The 18,113-nt window shown below is 41.4% G+C and overlaps 2 pseudogenes; both read left to right on the top strand.

Moving 5' to 3' along the window:
- The first annotated feature begins 876 nt into the window (after window positions 1-876).
- LOC122733880 lies at window positions 877-14,276 on the top strand (annotated as a pseudogene).
- Window positions 14,277-14,321: 45 nt separating this feature from the next.
- LOC122733293 lies at window positions 14,322-16,258 on the top strand (annotated as a pseudogene).
- Window positions 16,259-18,113: the final 1,855 nt, after the last annotated feature.

The raw sequence follows: 18,113 nt of genomic DNA, 5'->3' as shown, positions 1-18,113 counted from the left end.
CTTCTGGAATTCTTATCCCACAGATGGTCACAGTCTTGGATGGTGGCCCCAGGTGGGGGAGGAGCACAAGCATGCAGAAGCTTCTGGCCACAGTGGAGTGGGATGCTGTTCATAGTTCCAGGGCAGAAAAGCAGGCCTGTGGTTGCTTGAAGACCAGAGCACAGTCCAGGAGAGTAGTAAACATACCTCTCCTTAAATCATACAAGCTTGGAAGAACTAAAAACTTATAAATCCTTAGAAGTATCTCTGAAAACAGCTGCACAAACCCCCTGAAGCTTGGGACAGTGCACCCTCCACCCTGGAAGCAGTGCCCCTCTTTAACAAAGAGTACAAAGTCAAGAAATAGGCTGAGAGTGGGGCAGCTAGCTGGCGCAGTGGATAGAGCACGGGCCCTTGAGTCAGGAGGACCTGAGTTCAAATCCAGACTCAGACACTTGATACTTACTAGCTATGTGACACTGGGAAAGTCACTTAACCCCAATTACCTCCCCCAAAAAAGAAATAGGCTGAGAAAGTGAGCAAGGAGAAAAAAAATGCTGACCATAGACAGTTTCTATGGTGACAAGGAAGATCAAAATACGCCCTCAGAAGAAGATAACAAGTCAAAGCCCCTACATCCAAAGCTTCCAAGAAAATTATGAATTGGTCTCAGGCCAAAGAAGTGCTCAAACAGGACTTTCAAAATAAAGAGGGAACTCGGGGCTGGGCCGGGGGTGGGGGTCTCGGAGGGGCAGCGTCCGGCTCGCCATTGTAAGACGTGGCTCCCGCTCCTACCTAGGACCTAGACAGATGGTGTGTGCCCTCCCGAAGCCTCATTGACATCACTAGGCAAGGAGAGGGGGAGGGGTGGAAGCTGCACTCCCCAAATCGCGGGTGATGGAGGGGTGGCTCAGCTGGATAAGAGTAGGTGGTATCCAAATAAAAAATGAGAAAAATAGACCATCTTTGAAAACTGTGAAAAATGATAACAAATCAGAAAAGTCTAAATATAAGCCACTCTGGGGGAAAGTCTTTTATCTTGATTTGCCATCTGTTGTGATCTCTGAAAGACTGGAAAAGGACTTCAAGGAACTAGGAGGGAGGGTTGAAGAATTTCTCAGCAAAGAAATGTTACCTAATTTCAAATAAAAAGAAAGCAAAATATGCTCAAACACTGAGATGTATTTCTCCTGTCCTGAGTCCAGGCTCAACATATACAGGAGGAAATAATTCACCTCATCTTAGTTGTGATGGAAGTTCATTCAAGACTTCAGATCCAGTATGTATGAGCAGAGGAAAATTATTAGTTGAAAAAGCTATCAAAGAACATATAATACATACTATATTGAACGAAAGAAAAAAGAATTGTATCTCATCAAGAAATCCAGCACATCTATAAGAGAAGTGGTGGGGAAACAATTAGGTGTTCAGAAAACAAAAACAGGAAGGCTCAAAAAGCCATTTGTAAAGGTGGAAGATTCAAGCCACCATTACAGGCCATTTTACCTTCAGTTGTCCAATATTCCTCTTATAAACTATTCTGTTCCTAAGCCCTGCAGTCCTTTTGATTTGGATAAAACATCTAGTCTGCAGAAACAAACACAAGCTAAGCAAAGGAACAGGGAAGCTAGGTGGCACGGTGGCTAGAGCACTGGCCCTGGAGTCAGGAGTATCTGAGTTCAAATTCGGCCTCAAACACTTAACACTTACTAGCTGTGTGACCCTGGGCAAGTCACTTAACCCCAATTGCCTCACTAAAAAAAAAACAAAAGAAACAAAAGAACAGAATAGGCTTTGGATCAGATGAAGGGCGATGCCCTCCTGTGCTTCAAAGAGAACAAGAATAAGGGCTACTGTGAGTGCTGCTCCCAGAAATACGATGTGCTCCAGTCTCATCTTCTCAGTGAACAACACAGAAACTTTGCACAAAGTACCCAGTATCAAGTTGTTGATGATATCACATCCAAGTTAATGTATGACTTTGTAGACTATAAAAGCAATATATCTAGAAGAGTAAAATGCAGTATTGGATCTTTTGCCCCTATCATTGGAAATATATATATATATATATATTTTTAGTGAGGCAATTGGGGTTAAGTGACTTGCCTAGGGTCACACAGCTAGTAAGTGTTAAGTGTCTGAGGTCGGATTTGAACTCAGATACTCCTGACTCCAGGGCCAGTGCTCTAGCCACCGTGCCATCTAGCTGCCCCTGGAAATACTTTTAAAAAGAATGAACCTGGGGCAGCTAGGTGGTGCAGTGGATAAAGCACCGGCCCTGGATTCAGGAGGACCTGAGTTCAAATCCAGCCTCAGACACTTGACACTTACTAACTGTGTGACCCTAGGCAAGTCACTTGACCCTCATTCACCCACCAAAGTAATAGTAATAATAATAATAATAAACCTGAGAAACAACTGGAATCACACAGTGTTTCCCCAAATGACCTTTGGAGAAATACTACCAAAACAGGTGATAAAACAGGATTTCCAGTATCAAGACAGCAGAAATCCTTCACAAAAGGTTGCCTTCAATTCAGAGCCCATAGATTCATTTGCATCATGCAGTCCACTTCCTTACAACTCAACAAGTAAACTCAGAGAACATTTGGATTGTAGAAAATCAAAGAACCCAAAGAAGTGGACATTGAAAGTTCAGACAGCTTTCCTTCAAGTCCCTCATTGCCCCACAAAAAACAAAACAAAACAAACAAAAAAACAACAAAGAGAGGTTCAGTGAATAGGTGAAGGTCCCAAACCTATTTAGTGTCTGAGGCTGGTTTTGAATTCAGATCTTTCTCAATCCCTTTCCATATTTCTGAGCCACGTACCACCCAGCTGCCTACCTTGTGAGCTCACAAGAACTGTCCCCAGCCCCAACCAGCACAATAGAGGAAAACCAATTCTATATCAGTTCATTGCTTTTCTGTATTCAGTGGCTTATGGTAAAGGATAAATACTCAAACCCTTAACTGCAAAGTCCAGGGGAAAAATGATAGGGGAATACCTGACATTTATCTGGGGGAAAAAAACATGAGCCCAAATAAAACTAATTCCATATGAGGAGGTGATCAAGTTAAGTTCAGTATTGATATTACCACTTTTGATAACAAATGGAATGAATTCATATTTAAGAAAGTATTGCAAATTTGAAATGATTTGACATGGACTAACTTTTTAGTTTTTAATCACTTTATTGCAGATACACAAATGCAGTGAATCTAACAAAAGGACAAAAATAAACCAATGCCTAGCCTGTTAAAAGATGGGGTGTGTGTGTGGGGGGGGAGGGTTTGGAACATCAAATGTCAGGACTGCTAGAGACTTTAAAACAGACAATGTCTGGACTGGGAGTTGCCATGGAGAAAAGAATGTGAGAGCCGGAAGGACACTGAGAAGCAGGGATATCAGACAGAGGAGAGCTCTTATTACTTAGAAGGGGGAGAACTAGGAGGGTCCCTAAGACCTCAGCTCATCAAAGATGGAAGGACTCTCAGAATATAGAAAAGAGTTCACATGTATAATATCCTTTAAGACTGTCAAAACCTGGGGCAGCTAGGTGGCGCAGTGGATAGAGCACCGGCTCTGGAGTCAGGAGTACCTGAGTTCAAATTCGGCCTCAGACACTTAACACTTACTAGCTGTGTGACCCTGGGCAAGTCACTTAACCCCAATTGCCTCGATAAAAAAAAAAAAAAAAAAAGACTGTCAAAACCCTTGAAAACTATTATCTCCTATTAGCCTTAAAAGAAAGGCTCATTTCTCCTGGAACCTCATTTTATACATGAAGACATTGAGGCAAAAAGAAGTTAAGTGTATAGCCCAGGATCACAAACTTTTTTAGTATCTGAGGCTTCTTTTGAATTCATTTCCTTCTGAATTCCTTTCCAGGGATCTAAGCCCCATTTCTTTTAATGGCATATTTTGTGAGCTGAGAGTGGTCATGTAAAACACACTAAAATATACAGAGAAACTATCTTTTAAAAAATATTTTATTTTACCCTATCATATATTAAAACAATTTTAAACATTTTTTTAAATTAAATTTTGAGTTCCTAATTCTATATTTCCCTCCATCCTCTCAATCCTTCCTAAGATGGTAAACAATCTGATATAGAATATACATGTGCAATCATGTAAAACATTTCCATATTAGTCATTTTATATAAGACTTGAACAACAACAAAAAAGAAAGTGAAAAATACGTTTCAGCCTGTATTCGGGCACCATCAGTTCTTTCTCTAGAGGGGGATAGCATTTTTCATTGAGTCCTTTTGGACTGTCTTGGATCATTATATTGCTGAGAATAGCTAAATAATTCACAGTTCTTCATTATATAATGTTGCTATTACTATGTACAATGTTTTCTTGGTTCTGCTCATTTCACTTTGTATCAGTTCATGTAAGTCCAAGTTCTTTAAAAATCATGTTACTTGTCATTTCTTATAGCACAATAATCTTCCATTAAAATCATATACCATAATTGTTCAGCCATTCTCCAGTTGATGGACATGCCCTCAATTAGAAGGAAGTTTTAAAGAAAAATTTATATTTTTGGTGTTCAGTGAGATAGTTTACAAACAGACATAATAATTTAAGAAATATAAATATGTAAAAAACTATATTGTACACAACTTTTAATTTTGAGAATATTGAAATAATACAGTGGTGAAGGTTTTTGACCATGAAGCCCATTTGAAAAGATGAAAAGATATTACATGAAAAGATCCTTTAAAAATAAAGATTTATAAAATATTTCCTACAGTAAAGGGATCAAGAAAGTCTGGTATTAATATCATCATAATAAATAAATGCAAATGAATGGATTGAATTTATTTTTCAATATAAAAATTATTCAAAAATTATTAATTATTGAATTATTATAATTTATTTAAATATTGTAATTTTTACAGGGCTTGAAAGGGACCAAAATTTGCTTTTAAATCACCTGATTGCTAAGACATATATATAACAACTGTAAAGAGAAAAAACTAAATTTAGTGAATTTAAAGAGAATGACAGTTAAAAGACAGTCAGACCTGGGGCAGCTAGGTGGCGCAGTGGATACAGCACCAGCCCTGGAGTCAGGAGTACCTGAGTTCAAATACGGCCTCAGACACATAAAACTTACTAGCTGTGTGACCCTGGGCAAGTCACTTAACCCCAATTGCCTCACTAAAAAAAAAACAAAAACAAAAACAAAAAACCAAAAAGACAGTCAGACCTTACACATCAAATGACAAGACCTTCAAACAGAAAGGCTGAGCAGGGAGTTGCCATAGTGAGCCCTTCCTGCCAGGAATGGGAGAACTGGGAATGTTCTTAAGACCCCAGAAAGTCAGAGATAGAAGGACCCTGAGAATTTAGGTGATAGTTGACATTTATAGAGCTCCTTAAGATTGTCAGCAGATGGGGCGGCTAGGTGGTGCAGTGGATAGAGCACAGGCCCTGGAGTCAGGAGTACCTGAGTTCAAATCTGGCCTCAGACACTTAACACTTACCAGCTGTGTGACCCTGGGCAAGTCACTTAACCCCAATTGCCTCACTAAAAAAAAAAACAAAACAAACAAAAAAAAGATTGTCAGCAGCAAGGTGGCTCAGTGGATAGAGTGCTATGCCCAGAATCAGCAAGGTCTGAGTTCAAATTTCACCTCAGACACTAGCTGTGTGACTCTGGTTAACACTTTTGCCTCAATTTTCTTACCTGTCAAATGAACTGGAGAAAGAAATGGAAAGCCACTCCAGTATCTTTACCAAGAAAACCCTATATGGGACATGACTGAAAAGACTCAACAACTTGTCAAAATCCTTGACAAATAGAATCAAATTTTAACCTTAAAACAACCCTGTGAGCTAGAAGCTCTCCTATTATCCACATTTTATACAAGAGGGAACTTAGGTAAAGAGAGGTTCAGTGAATAGCTCAGGGTCACACGTAAAATTATTTTCTGTGGCTGAATTTGAATTCAGGTAGTTCTGTGATGTATAAAATCGAAATGTATGACTAAAATCTAATGTGTGGTTGCCTTAAATTAGAAACTCATAGCACCAGTCTTTGGGGCATTAAGCATTTATTAGAGTATAAAGAGAACACGTGGAGTTCAGAAGGAAAGACCCTAGCTGCCTGCACCTGCAGCTGCTTCTATTGTGACCTCCAACGGAAAAGAAAGATCCCCCCCACCCCACCCCTATCCAGGTGCGGTTCCTACACACAGCTCCAAGCTAATTGGCTGGTAGCATTGATTGCCATGACTTACAGGCATTTCTATGAATAGATGTAACTTCTGGAAGCTAGTCATATGCTTTCTCCTCAGGGTGGCGCTGCCCTGGTTTTCACAATGTCTTTCTCAGCAGGGGGTGGCACTCTGATTCTCAGAGTTCTGAGTCCCTTTGCAAGGTTCTAAGCCATGTGCTATCTTGTAAAATGATAAGGTTCCATATAGGGACTTTATCCCATCTCCACTATATGAAAAACATACTATATTTTCTTCCCTGCCTCTTAGACAGGACCACCACAGAGCCCTTAGTTTAGTACTAACCTTTGAAAAGGCTGAAGGTGATATCATTGAGCTCCTTCTCAGTGATGGCTCAGGCCAAAAGAAAATTGAAATAACCAGCAGACAAAGGCATTCAGCATAGAACAGGTCCCTCCGGAAGGAGGAGGAGGACCTAATCAAATTAACATTGAACCTATTACTTCGGATGCTCCCTCAGACATTTGTAACTAAAACTGCAAAACCACCATCAAGCAAGGAAGCATATAATAAGATATCTTTAAATAACAGAGTATACAATCTTAGCAATCCACAGTTATCTGATTTCCAAAGAGAACAAAAAGAGACTTTAAAAGAATAACAAATTTATTTATTTATTTTTTTTTAATTTTGGTGAGGCAATTGGGGGTAAGTGACTTGCCCAGGATCACACAGCTAGTAATTGTTAAGTGTCTGAGGTTGGATTTGAACTCAGGTCCTCCTGAATCTAGGGTTGGTGCTCTATCCACTGAGCCACCTCACTGCCCCACAATTTTTTTTTAAAGAAAGTATAAGAGAATTTTCAGAGACTTTAAAAGAATAACAAATTTATTTTTTAAAGAAAGTGTAAGAGAATTTTTACTGTCATTGTTCTTGGAAGAATTTTAAGAATAATCAAATCTGAGGGGAAAACTAGTCTGGTTACAGAGGCTGTATGGGACCAATGGCCCTGGGGCTTTTCAAAAAATGACTGAGGCTTCACCATTGTTTCAGATCCCAACATCTATTTTGTAGGAGTGTTTTAAAGAAGTATTTAGACTTAGTCTGCATGCCCTAAGTGAAACTAGTGTGCTTCAATCTGCATTCAGACTCCATAGTTCTTTTTTTTGGATGTGGAGAGCATTTTCCATTATTAGTCCTTTGGCATTGTCTTGGATCATTGTAGTGTCAAGAAGAGTTAAGTCTATCACAGCTGATCATCACACAATGCTGTTGTTACTGTGTACAATGTTTTCTTGGTTCTGCTCATTTCACTCAGCATCAGTCCACTTAAGTCTTTCTAGGTTTTTCAGAAATACATCTGCTCATCATTTCTTAAAGCACAATAATATTCCATTACATTCATATACAACTAGTTCAGCCATTGGCATTCCCTCAATTTCTAATTCTTTGCAGCTACAAAAATAGGAGCTATAAATATTTTTGTATATGTGGTCCCTTTCCCCTTTTTAATGATCTCTTTGGGATATAAAACGAATAGTAGTATTTCTGGGTCAAAGGATAGGTACAGTTTTAAAGCATTTTGGGCATAGTTTCAAATTGCTCTCCAGAATGTTTGAATCAGTTCACAGCTCCACCAACAATGCATTAGTATTCCAATTTTCCCACATCTTCTCCAACATTTATCATTTTCCTTTTTTGTCATAGATGTGAGGTTACCACCTCACAGGTATGTTAATTTGCATTTCTCTAATCAATAGTGACTTTGTTTTACATGTGCAGTCATGCAAAAATTTTCACATTAGTCAGATTATGAAAGAAAACAGACAAAATAACTTTAGAAAGAGGAACTAACAAATAAAATTATACTTCAATCTGTATTCAGATACCATCAGTTCTTTCTCTGTTGATGATTTGCATTTTTCATACGTCCTTCTGATAGCATCCTCCTCATCATTTCTTTCACAATTCCTATTGCTAACTCCATCCTATTCCCTCCCCTTGATATTTACTCTATTTGCTATCTTCTTTCACCCTATCCCTCCTCAAAAGTGTTTTGCTTTTTACTTCTCCCCCCCCATCTGCCCTCCCTTCCTTTGCCTCTCCCCCTTTATCCCCTTCCCCTCCCACTTTCCCTCAGAGCAAAATATATTACTATAGGGGCAGCTAGGTGGTGCAGTGGATAGAGCACCGGCCCTGGATTCCAGAAGACCTGAGTTCAAATCCAGCCACAGACACCTGACACTTACGAGCTGTGTGACCCTGGGTAAGTCACTTAACCCCAATTGCCTCACACACACACACACACACACATATATATATATATATATTACTATACCCACTGTATGTTATTCCCTCTTTGATCCAATTTTGATGAGAGTAAGGCTCACTCACTCCCCCACTCCTTCCCTCCACTCCATAAGCTTTTTCTTGTTTCTTTTATGTGAGCTACTTTACCCCCTTCCACCTCTCCCTTTCCCTTTATTCCAGTGCATTCCTCTTACCCCTTAACATTATTTTAAAGATGCCATCAGGGGTTAGCTAGGTGACACAGTGGACAAAGCACCAGCCCTGGACCCAGGAGGCCCAGAGCCCAAATCTGGCCCCATACATAAGACACCCCACCCTGCCTGCTCCACAAAAAACAAGGATAAACAAAAAATAAATGCTTTACAGATATCATCCCTTCATATTCAATTCACACCTGTGCCCTCTGTCTAAGTATATTCCTTTCAGCTGCCCTAATACTGAGAAAGTTCTTATGAGTTAAAAGTATTATCTTCCCATGTAGGAATGTAAACAGTTTAACCTTTTAATGTCCCTCATGATTTCTTTTTCCTGTTTACCTTTTTATGCTTCTCTAGGGTCTTGTATTTGGAAGTTAAATTTTCTATTCATTTCAGGTCTTTTCATGACAAATGCCTGAAAGTCATCTTTTTCATTGAAGTCCCATTTTTATCCCTGAAAGATTATACACAGTTTTGCTAGGTAGGTGAATTTTGGCTGTAGTCCCAGTTCCTTTGCCTTCTGGAATATCATATTCTATGCCCTCCGGTCCATTAATGTAGAAGTGGCTAGATCCTGTGTTATCCTGACTGTGGCTCCACAGTATTTGAATTCCTTTTTTATAGCTGCTTGCAATATTTTCTCCTTGACCTGGGATCTCTGGAAGTTGGCTATATTATTCCTGGAAGTTTTGCTTTTGGGATCTCTTTCTGGAAGTGATCAGTGTTTTCTTTCCATTTCTATTCTACCTTCTGCTTCTAGAATATTTGGGCAATTTTCCCGGACAATTTCTTGGGAAGATGATGTCTAAGCTCTTATTTTTGTCATGGTTTTCGGGTAGTCCAGTGATTTTCATATTATCTCTCCTGGATCTATTTTCCAGGTCAGCTGTTTTTCCAAGGAGATATTTCATATTGCCCTCTATTTTTATTTATTTGGATTTTCTTTATTGTGTCCTGATTTCTCATAAAGTTATTAGCTTCTATTTGCTCTATCCTAATTCTTAAACAATTATTTTCTTCAGAGAGTTTATGTACCTCCTTTTCCATTTGGCCAATTTGGTTTTTAAAGCTATTGATTTTTTTCATGACTCTCCTGAATCACTCTCATTTCTCTTTTCATTTTTTCCTCTACCTCTCTTATGTTATCTTCAAAGTCTTTTTTGAGCACTTCCATGGCCTGAAACCAATTCATATTTTTTGGAAGCTTTGGATATTGGAGCTTTGACTTTGTTATCTTCTTCTGAGGGTGTAATTGATCTACCTCTTGCCACCAAAGAAACTTTTGATGGTCTGCTGCTTCTCTGCCTGTTCATCCTGTCCATCTATTTCTTGGCTTTTAACTCCTTCTTAATGTGTAGCGCTGCTTCCAGGATGTACTGTACCAAACTACAGGGGGTCCCAGGTTATATGGTTTAGGCTCCTTCTTAGCCCACCTGGCCTGTAAGTAACTACAGGCCTGCTTTCTCGTTAACCCAGAAGCAGAAACCTGATTGAAATCTGATTCTCTATGGTCGAAAGCTTGGTGTGCCTGTGCCCCTCCGCAATGGGCCACTGCCACTTAAGTCCACTTATTGAGTAACACCACAGTGCTCCTGTGTCTGCTCCAGCAAAGACCCCATTACTATTTCTCCCCAGCCTATTGCTGGACCCCCTCAACAGACCATGAGCTGAGTTTCAGAAGAAGCCACTGATGATGAAGATTTTGAGGTTCTGAAGGCTGGATATGTGTGCCCCGTGCTGAGCTCCTTTCTCACCCTGTATAGCAGATGAGCCCTTCCACCTATTTAAGCCGTCTTTGTCTGGTCTCACTCTCTTCTTTTGTGGTTTTTGCTGCTCCAGGAGTTGTCTTATGTCATTTTTTTTTTTTTGGAGGTATGTGGACAAATTTGTTGGGAGCTCAGAGAGTCACAGCCTTTCCTCTGCCATCTTGGCTCTGCCCCCAAGAACACTTTTTCATATGGCTATAAATATCTTTAATTTCTTCATCTGAAAACTGCCTATTCATATCACTTGACCATTTCTCAATTGGGGAATAATTTGTATTCTTATAAATTTGATTAGGTTATCTATATATTTTAGAAATGAGGTGTTTATCAGAAACACTGGCTGTGAAAATTGTTTAGTAGATTTCTGCTTTCCTTCTAATCTTGGTTGCATTGGTTTTGTTTGTGCAAGAAGTTTTTAATTTAACATAATAAAAATGATCTATTTTGCATTTTATAATGTTCTCTATCTCATCTTTGGACATAAATTCTTCCCCTCTCCATAAATCTGACAAGTAAATTATTCCTTGCTTTCCTAATTTGCTTATGGTATCACCATTTATGTTTAAATCATGTACCCATTTTGACCTTATCTTGGTATAAGGAGTAAGATGTTTGTTTATGGGGTATTCCTAGTATCTTACTTTGTGATACTCTGAGCTATAGCTCCTCTGCTGTGATTAAAGACATTATTTCTCCTAAAAAAAAGAAATAAAAGATGTTTGTTTATGCTTGGTTTCTGATATACTATCTTCTAGTTTTTCCAGCAGTTTTTGTTAAATAGTGAGTTATTATCCCAGAATCTGCAGTTTTGGGGTTTATCAAACAATAGATTACTATAGTCATTTCCTATTGTGTCTTGTGTGCCTAACCTATCCCACTGATCCACAACTCTATTTCTTAACTAGTACCAGATAGTTTTGATGGTTGCTACTTTATAATATAGTTTTAGATCTGGTAAAGCTATGCCACCTTCCTTTGCCTTTTTTTTTCATTAATTCCCTTGATATTCTTGACTTTGTTCTTCCAGATGAATTTTGTTATAATTTTTTCCAGCTCTATAAAATAATTTTGGTAGTTTGATTGGTATGGCACTGAATAAGTAAATTAGTTTAGGTAGTATGAGGGCCAAAGTTTGATATACTGAGCATTATTTGGGTGACTCACCTTAATATTGGGGTCCCGGAAATATGAGGGACATTTAAGGTTTAACCCTCCCCTCTGAATAAGCCCCTTTTAGATATTTCTCCCAGACCAATAAGAAAGGAGCCTCTGAGCTTTAGTTCACAAAAGGATCAGATTTTATTACTTGGGAATTAATTAAACAACAAAGGTGAAACTAATAAAATCAAAGATAAGGAAATAGGAAAATAGAAATACAGAAAAATGCTCTTAACTCTAAACTTAGCATATTAGGGTTTTCCGTAATTAAACTCACCAAACAGTGAGACAGAGCGAACACGTGCCACCACAAGGGGAGTTGCCAGACAGAGAGAGCTCACAAACATGCTCTGCCAGCTCAAGGGCCCAAGCAGAAAGACTGAAAGTGAGCTTGCGTACTGGAAGTAGCCTGCCTCCCTTCTGGGAGTGTTCAATCTCCCCTCCTCCAAAAGGGGAGATCCTTCAAAAAGCTGCCTTTGTAACCTCGTGGTGGGCCAGGTGTGGCCCCTCCCAAATGAGTTAGCTAAAAACGGGAATATTAATCTTTACCACAAATAATTTTTACCACAGTAGAATTGTCATTTTAATTACATTAGCTTGGCCAACCCATGAGCAACTGATTATTTTTCCATTTATTTAGATCTGATTTTATCTGTGTGAAGTGTTTTGCAATTGTGTTCATATAGTTGCTGTGTTTGTCTTGGCAGGTAGACTTCCAAATAGTTTATATTGTCTAGTAGTAGTAGTAGGCTTCCGCCAGTCTTGGACGACCATGGATCAGTGCTTTGAAGAGCCACAGGCCACAGTGTGGCTGTGCATGTTGTATCTACCCCATGAGGAGTAGCTGGAGTGTCCTCTCCAGGGTGCTGGCCTGGGCAGATCAATATGGAGAACAAGATGTTGCCCATGCAGCAGGTTTTCCCTCTCCGAAACATTGGTGGATCCAAAGGAGAGGCAGAGCCAGTACAGTTTGGCACCAGTGCTGCCGCAGGAGTTGCCAGAGGGATGTGATGTCCAACATCCAACTGCCTAAGGGACTCTGACTCCTGATTTTTCCTCAGGGTTAACTTCTGAAGCCTTTCCCATATATGGGTATAGCTGCAAAGCATCGGAGGTTTAAAATCAGGGTTTTCCTTCCCCTAGGCCAGTTGCCTGCCAAGGCTGACGAGCCCCACCTGCCCAAAGTGACTGGTTTTAAGGTGCCAGTGACTCACCTTCACCCCTTCTCCTGTTAGCAGAAACAGTTCCACCACGAGAAGGCCAGGAGTTGGGCTTTGGTTGTCAAAGGCTATTTGAGATGCACGCTACTGGAGCATTTTATAGAGAGTGGGAGCTCATCCCCACTCCCACCCCGGCATGACAAACCTTTGGAACCAAAACATATTATGTGGGTTTTTTTTGTTTTTTGGGGTTTTTTTGTGGGGCAATGGGGGTTAAGTGACTTTCTCAGGGTCACACAGCTAGTAAGTGTCAAGTATCTGAGGCCAGATTTGAGCTCAGGTTCTCCTGAATCCAGGCCAGTGCTTTATCCAAAGTGCCACCTAGCTGCCCCTTTTTATTGTCTACAGTTATTTGAAATGAAATTTCTCTTTCTATATGTTGCTGCTGGGTTTTGTTGGTCATATATAGAACTGCTGATGATTTATGGGGGGGTTATTTTGTATCCTGCAATTTTGCTAAAGTTGTTGATTGTTTCAAGTAGTTATTTAGTTAGAAAATTGCAATAGACTCCTGACTGGTTTCCCTGTCTCCCCTCTGCAATACCTCCCCCAGTTAGCTTTAGAAAGCATATTAGATTCCATGTTTACTGATGTCCCATGTCCAATATAAAACCTCAGCCCCCTTCTGTTCTCTAGTACTTCTCTTTGCATCAAACGCAATTCACAACAAGGATATAATCCACCTTCCCAGCTTTATAATGTATCATTCCTTTTTATGCATTATGTGGTCCACGCAAATTTGTCTTCTTCTTCTAGTTTTTTTTTCCACTTGTGACACTTTATTTTCCACTTCCATGCCTTTGCTGGAATGAATTACCTCCTTAGCTGTGTGGTTTAGAACTCCTCCTTTCCTTCAAAGGTCAGATGACATTCCACCTCTTCCTATATATGAGTCCTTTCCAGATCCCTCCCTGCTTATTAGAAACCCTCCTCCAATACCTTGTTTTGTTTTGTTTTGTTTTTAATTCATGGTTTGTATATATAAATATACAGAGATGGATCATGCAATGTTGTACTATATTGTGTGTGTCTGTCTGTGTTGTATGTTAGAATGCAAGTTTCAGTTCCATCAGGGCAGGGGGTCTTTGATTTTTTTCTAACACCTAGGATAAATCCTGGAATATAGTAGATGTTTTTTTTTTTAAAAAATGCCTATTGAGTGGAGCAGCTAGGTGGTGCAGTGGATAAAGCACTGGCCCTGGATTTAGGAGGACCTGACTTCAAATCTGTCCTCAGATACTTGACACTTACTTGGACAAGTCATTGCCCCGCAAAAAAAAAAAAAAAAAAGCCTATTGATTTCGAATTCTTAGCCATCACAAAAAGCGCTGTTATAAATATTTTTTGTACAAATAGGTCTTTTTAACTGTACCCGTGCCGCGACAGCGATTGCTCAGGGAGGTTTCCTCCCGGAGTGACCACGGTGGCTCCGAGGAGGGGGAGGGAGGGTAAGGTCGTTCCCGTCTGTCAGACAGCTGTGGGAATCGCTGGGAGTGAATGGCGGCTGCGATAGTAGCCCCACCCGCTGCTGGGGGTGAGGAGACGGCGGGCAGCAGCCCAGGTTCCGGGATCTATGCGGTTGCCCGGGAGCCCTTGCGCTGAGCCGGCTCTAGGGGAGGCCGTAGCCACTAGGACACTGAACAATTCCCCACGGGGCACGGCCAGGGGCTACGACCAGTCGGATATCGCCCAAGATGACCTGTCCAGGAACCGGTTCCCTGAGGTGCCAGAGGCAACATGCCAGCTGGTGTTCCTAGAGGGGCTGAGCCTCTATTACAACTGTCTTTGGTGTCTGAACCCAGCGCTGGCGAACCTCATGGCCTTTACTTACCTCAACCTAAGCTGTAACCAGCTGTTTTCTCTGCCTCCTTATATCTGCCAGCTTCGTGTGCTCATTGTCAACAACAACAAGCTGGGAGCCCTGCCTCCTGACACTGGGGCGTTGGGAAGCCTAAGACAGCTCGATGTAAGCAGCAATGAGCTTCAGTCCCTTCCCGTCCAGTTGGGTAACCTTCACTCCTTGAGGGGCCTTAATGTTCAGAGGAACCAGCTCAGCACTCTGCCTGATGAGCTGGGAGACCTTCGTTTCTCAAATCCCAGGCTCTTACCGCTGCCTCAGGCACCTCCAGGTCATTCTGCTGGATAGCAATCCCCTTCAGAGCCTTCCTACACAGATCTGCCTGAAGGGAAAACTTCATATCATCAGAAGCTGGAGAGCGGGTAGTCTCTGGATTTGGGAACCTGCCACCCCCTCACTCGTCAAGCTTCAGCCCCTGCCCTGTGGAAGATTTGTTCTCTGGACATTGGTATGATGGTGGGCTGGACTCTGGTTTCCACAGTGTTGAAAGTGGAAGTAAGAGGTGGTCTGGAAGTGAGCTGACAGATGAATTTTTGGAACTATCTTTCCGTATCTCAGAATTGACCCAAGAACCTCGGGGGCCTAGGGAGCAGAGGGAAGATCGAACAGGTGATGGGGACCCTGAATATATTGACTTCATAGACATTGCTATGCTATGTACCTGGGGAGGAGGATGAAGAGCCAGCAACAGCTGGCAGAGCAAAAAACCCCATATATGGAAGTAGAAAGGCTGCCTAGTGCCAGGTTGGAGGAGCCAGCTGGGGAAGAATGTAGTAGGCCAGATGCTCTGTAGCTGTGGCAGGATCCAGAGAGGAGACAACAGCAGCAGGGAGGCATATGGGGGCCCCCCAGAAAGGAGAGGTTCCTGAAACTGGAAAACAAAGGTAGCAGGGGAAGTACCACCAGCATAGCCTCCTACAACAATCCCTCTAAGCAAAGTGCCCCCCACCCCCTGGAGCCCCTGAGCCCAAGCCTTCCTCCCCAGACCCTCACCACACAGCCTGCAAAGACACAGAACCTTCTCCCCAGCCACTTGGCTCCATCCAAAGACCAATTTCCTGTTCCGTTTGTCTTCTCAGAGCTGCTCAGCTTCCTCCCCAGGCCCATTCTCATCAGAGCTTTTTCTGAGGCCACAAGAATCCCCCAGCGATTGACAAGAAGGAGTTAATGGCTCAACTCTGCCAGGTCCTTGAATCTTGCCTACAATAACCCCTGCCTGAGTATTTAGTTGATGCTCTGGCTAATGGTGTTGTCCTTTGTCAGTTAGCTAACCACTTCCGTCCACACTCTGTGCCCTTCATCTATGTTCCCTCACCAGCTTTGCCAAAACTCAGTGCTCTCAAGGCTCGAAAGAATGTGGAGAGTTTCTTAGAGTCCCTGAGGCTGACCTGTGCCTGCCCTCTGACCTCCTCCAGGGTACCACACAGGGGCTACGGACCACGATGAAGGCTGTGAAGTATGTGTGTGTGTGTGGGGGGCCCTGCCCCTTGGGCTCTCTCCCAGCCTGGGTGGCTTCACCTTATTCTATGTGGTCCTCATGTTCCTGCTCACCTATGCTGGGCTCCTAGGCTCCTAGACTTCTGAAGTCTGAACACCCCCAAACCTCATGTACCTATTTATGACAATTCCTTCCCCTAGTGACCTGTGCCCCCCAAAAAACAATTTCACTGTGAGGACTTAGCTCAGCTACCCTCTTCCTATTCTGTCTGATCAATGATGCCTTCTGCCTTCACAAAGCTGTCCAACTTCACCTTTTTGTATATGTATACAGTGACTTCAGAAGTCCTACACTGCCCCATCTCCCTTCACCTTGGGCTTCTGTCTTCATTCCCATAGACCCTTATTGTGGGTCCTCCACCTCTCTTCCCTCTGGCCCTTGATTTTTCAGAGAGGCTTTGGGTCCCTGCACCCAGTTCCTCTTTTCCCCAACCCCAGTCCTCTCCTGTTAAATTATCTTTTTTTTTTTTGTAGAGAGATCACTATATTTTTAGGGGATGGTAGGGCCCTTGCCCAAGTCTCCCTCTTTGTTTATAAACTGTATAGACCTTGAAAAAAATAGGCCTTTTACTCTTTTTGGGGATGTCTCAACAGTGCAATGATCCAAAACTATACCAAAGGACTATTCATCAACATGCTATTGTAACAATTGGAATGACGCCACCTGCTGCAGAGCTACTGTAGGAAAGCTTTGCCATGAGGAGAAGGCCATGAGGGCAAGCCATGTGGTCAGTTCCTTGGTGTCAGGAAGTGACATTTTCTCGTGGGTACTGTCTATCAAGGCTACCAGCCAATCAACTTGAGGAGCCTCCCATTTCTGGGAGGACACAAAGTAGGAAGCAGATGCTGGTGGAGGGGTTCTTCCTCTTTTGGTTCCTGACCTCGCCATGGTGGGTCAGATGATGGGGTCTCTTAGAAATAGTTAGATTTTTACCTTTCTCTCTGATCCTAATGCTCTTTAATAAATACTTAAACACTTAAATACTCTTGCTAAAGCTTATAATTTATTGGCGACCACTCATTAGATTTTAGATAGTATAGCTAGAATTTTAGCTATTCACCTCCAAAGAAAGAGCTGATATTGATGGAACAGACTGAAGCATGCTATTTTTCACTTTCATTTTTTTCTTTTAATCAAGTTTTCTTGTACAAAATGACAAATATAGTAATGTTTTACATAATCATACATATATAGCCCATGTCTGATTGTTTGCCACCTCGGGGAGGGGGGAGGTGAGGGAGGGCAAGAGGAATAAAAATTGGAACCCCAAAAATTAAAATTAAAATTAATAAATAAACAAATGAATGGGTAGATACATGTCTGTTTAACAGTAAATTGTCTTTGTAGATAATTGCATGGTCATTCATTCTCATCTGTTGTCCAAGATGGATATTGCAGGTCATTGATAATTTCAAGACAAATTCGCCATGTTGTAGTCCACCAAATTAATTACAGTTTTAGTCTGTCATCCTGCATCCAAATCCTTTAATTCCATTTTGGACCTTTCTAAAACCTATTTGTATTGGATTTGGTCACTTTCTCTTGAGGGAAATCGAACAGCCTGGAAGGAAATCCTCTACTTTAAAAGTGAAGCATGTGGGGCAGCTAGGTGGCACAGTGGATAGAGCACCGGCCCTGGAGTCAGGAGTACCTGAGTTCAAATCCCGCCTCAGACACTTAACACTTACTAGCTGTGTGACCCTGGGCAAGTCACTTAACCCCAATTGTCTCACAGAAAAAAAAAAAACACAAAAGTGAAGCATGTAATGAAGTCGTTCAGCATAAATAGGAATTCAGACTAAAGCATCATGATTAAAATTATCCCTTACACTCTTAATTCTAATACAGGAGATATGATACAGGCAAAGGCTTAATAGTAGTGAAGATATCACCAACCAGGCTTAATTAACCCTACAGTGTACCTGGTTCCTAG

This window comes from Dromiciops gliroides, chromosome X, assembly GCF_019393635.1.
Source record: "Dromiciops gliroides isolate mDroGli1 chromosome X, mDroGli1.pri, whole genome shotgun sequence".
In the NCBI taxonomy this organism is placed as follows: domain Eukaryota; kingdom Metazoa; phylum Chordata; class Mammalia; order Microbiotheria; family Microbiotheriidae; genus Dromiciops; species Dromiciops gliroides.
This window is presented reverse-complemented; position numbering and strand designations above follow the sequence as displayed.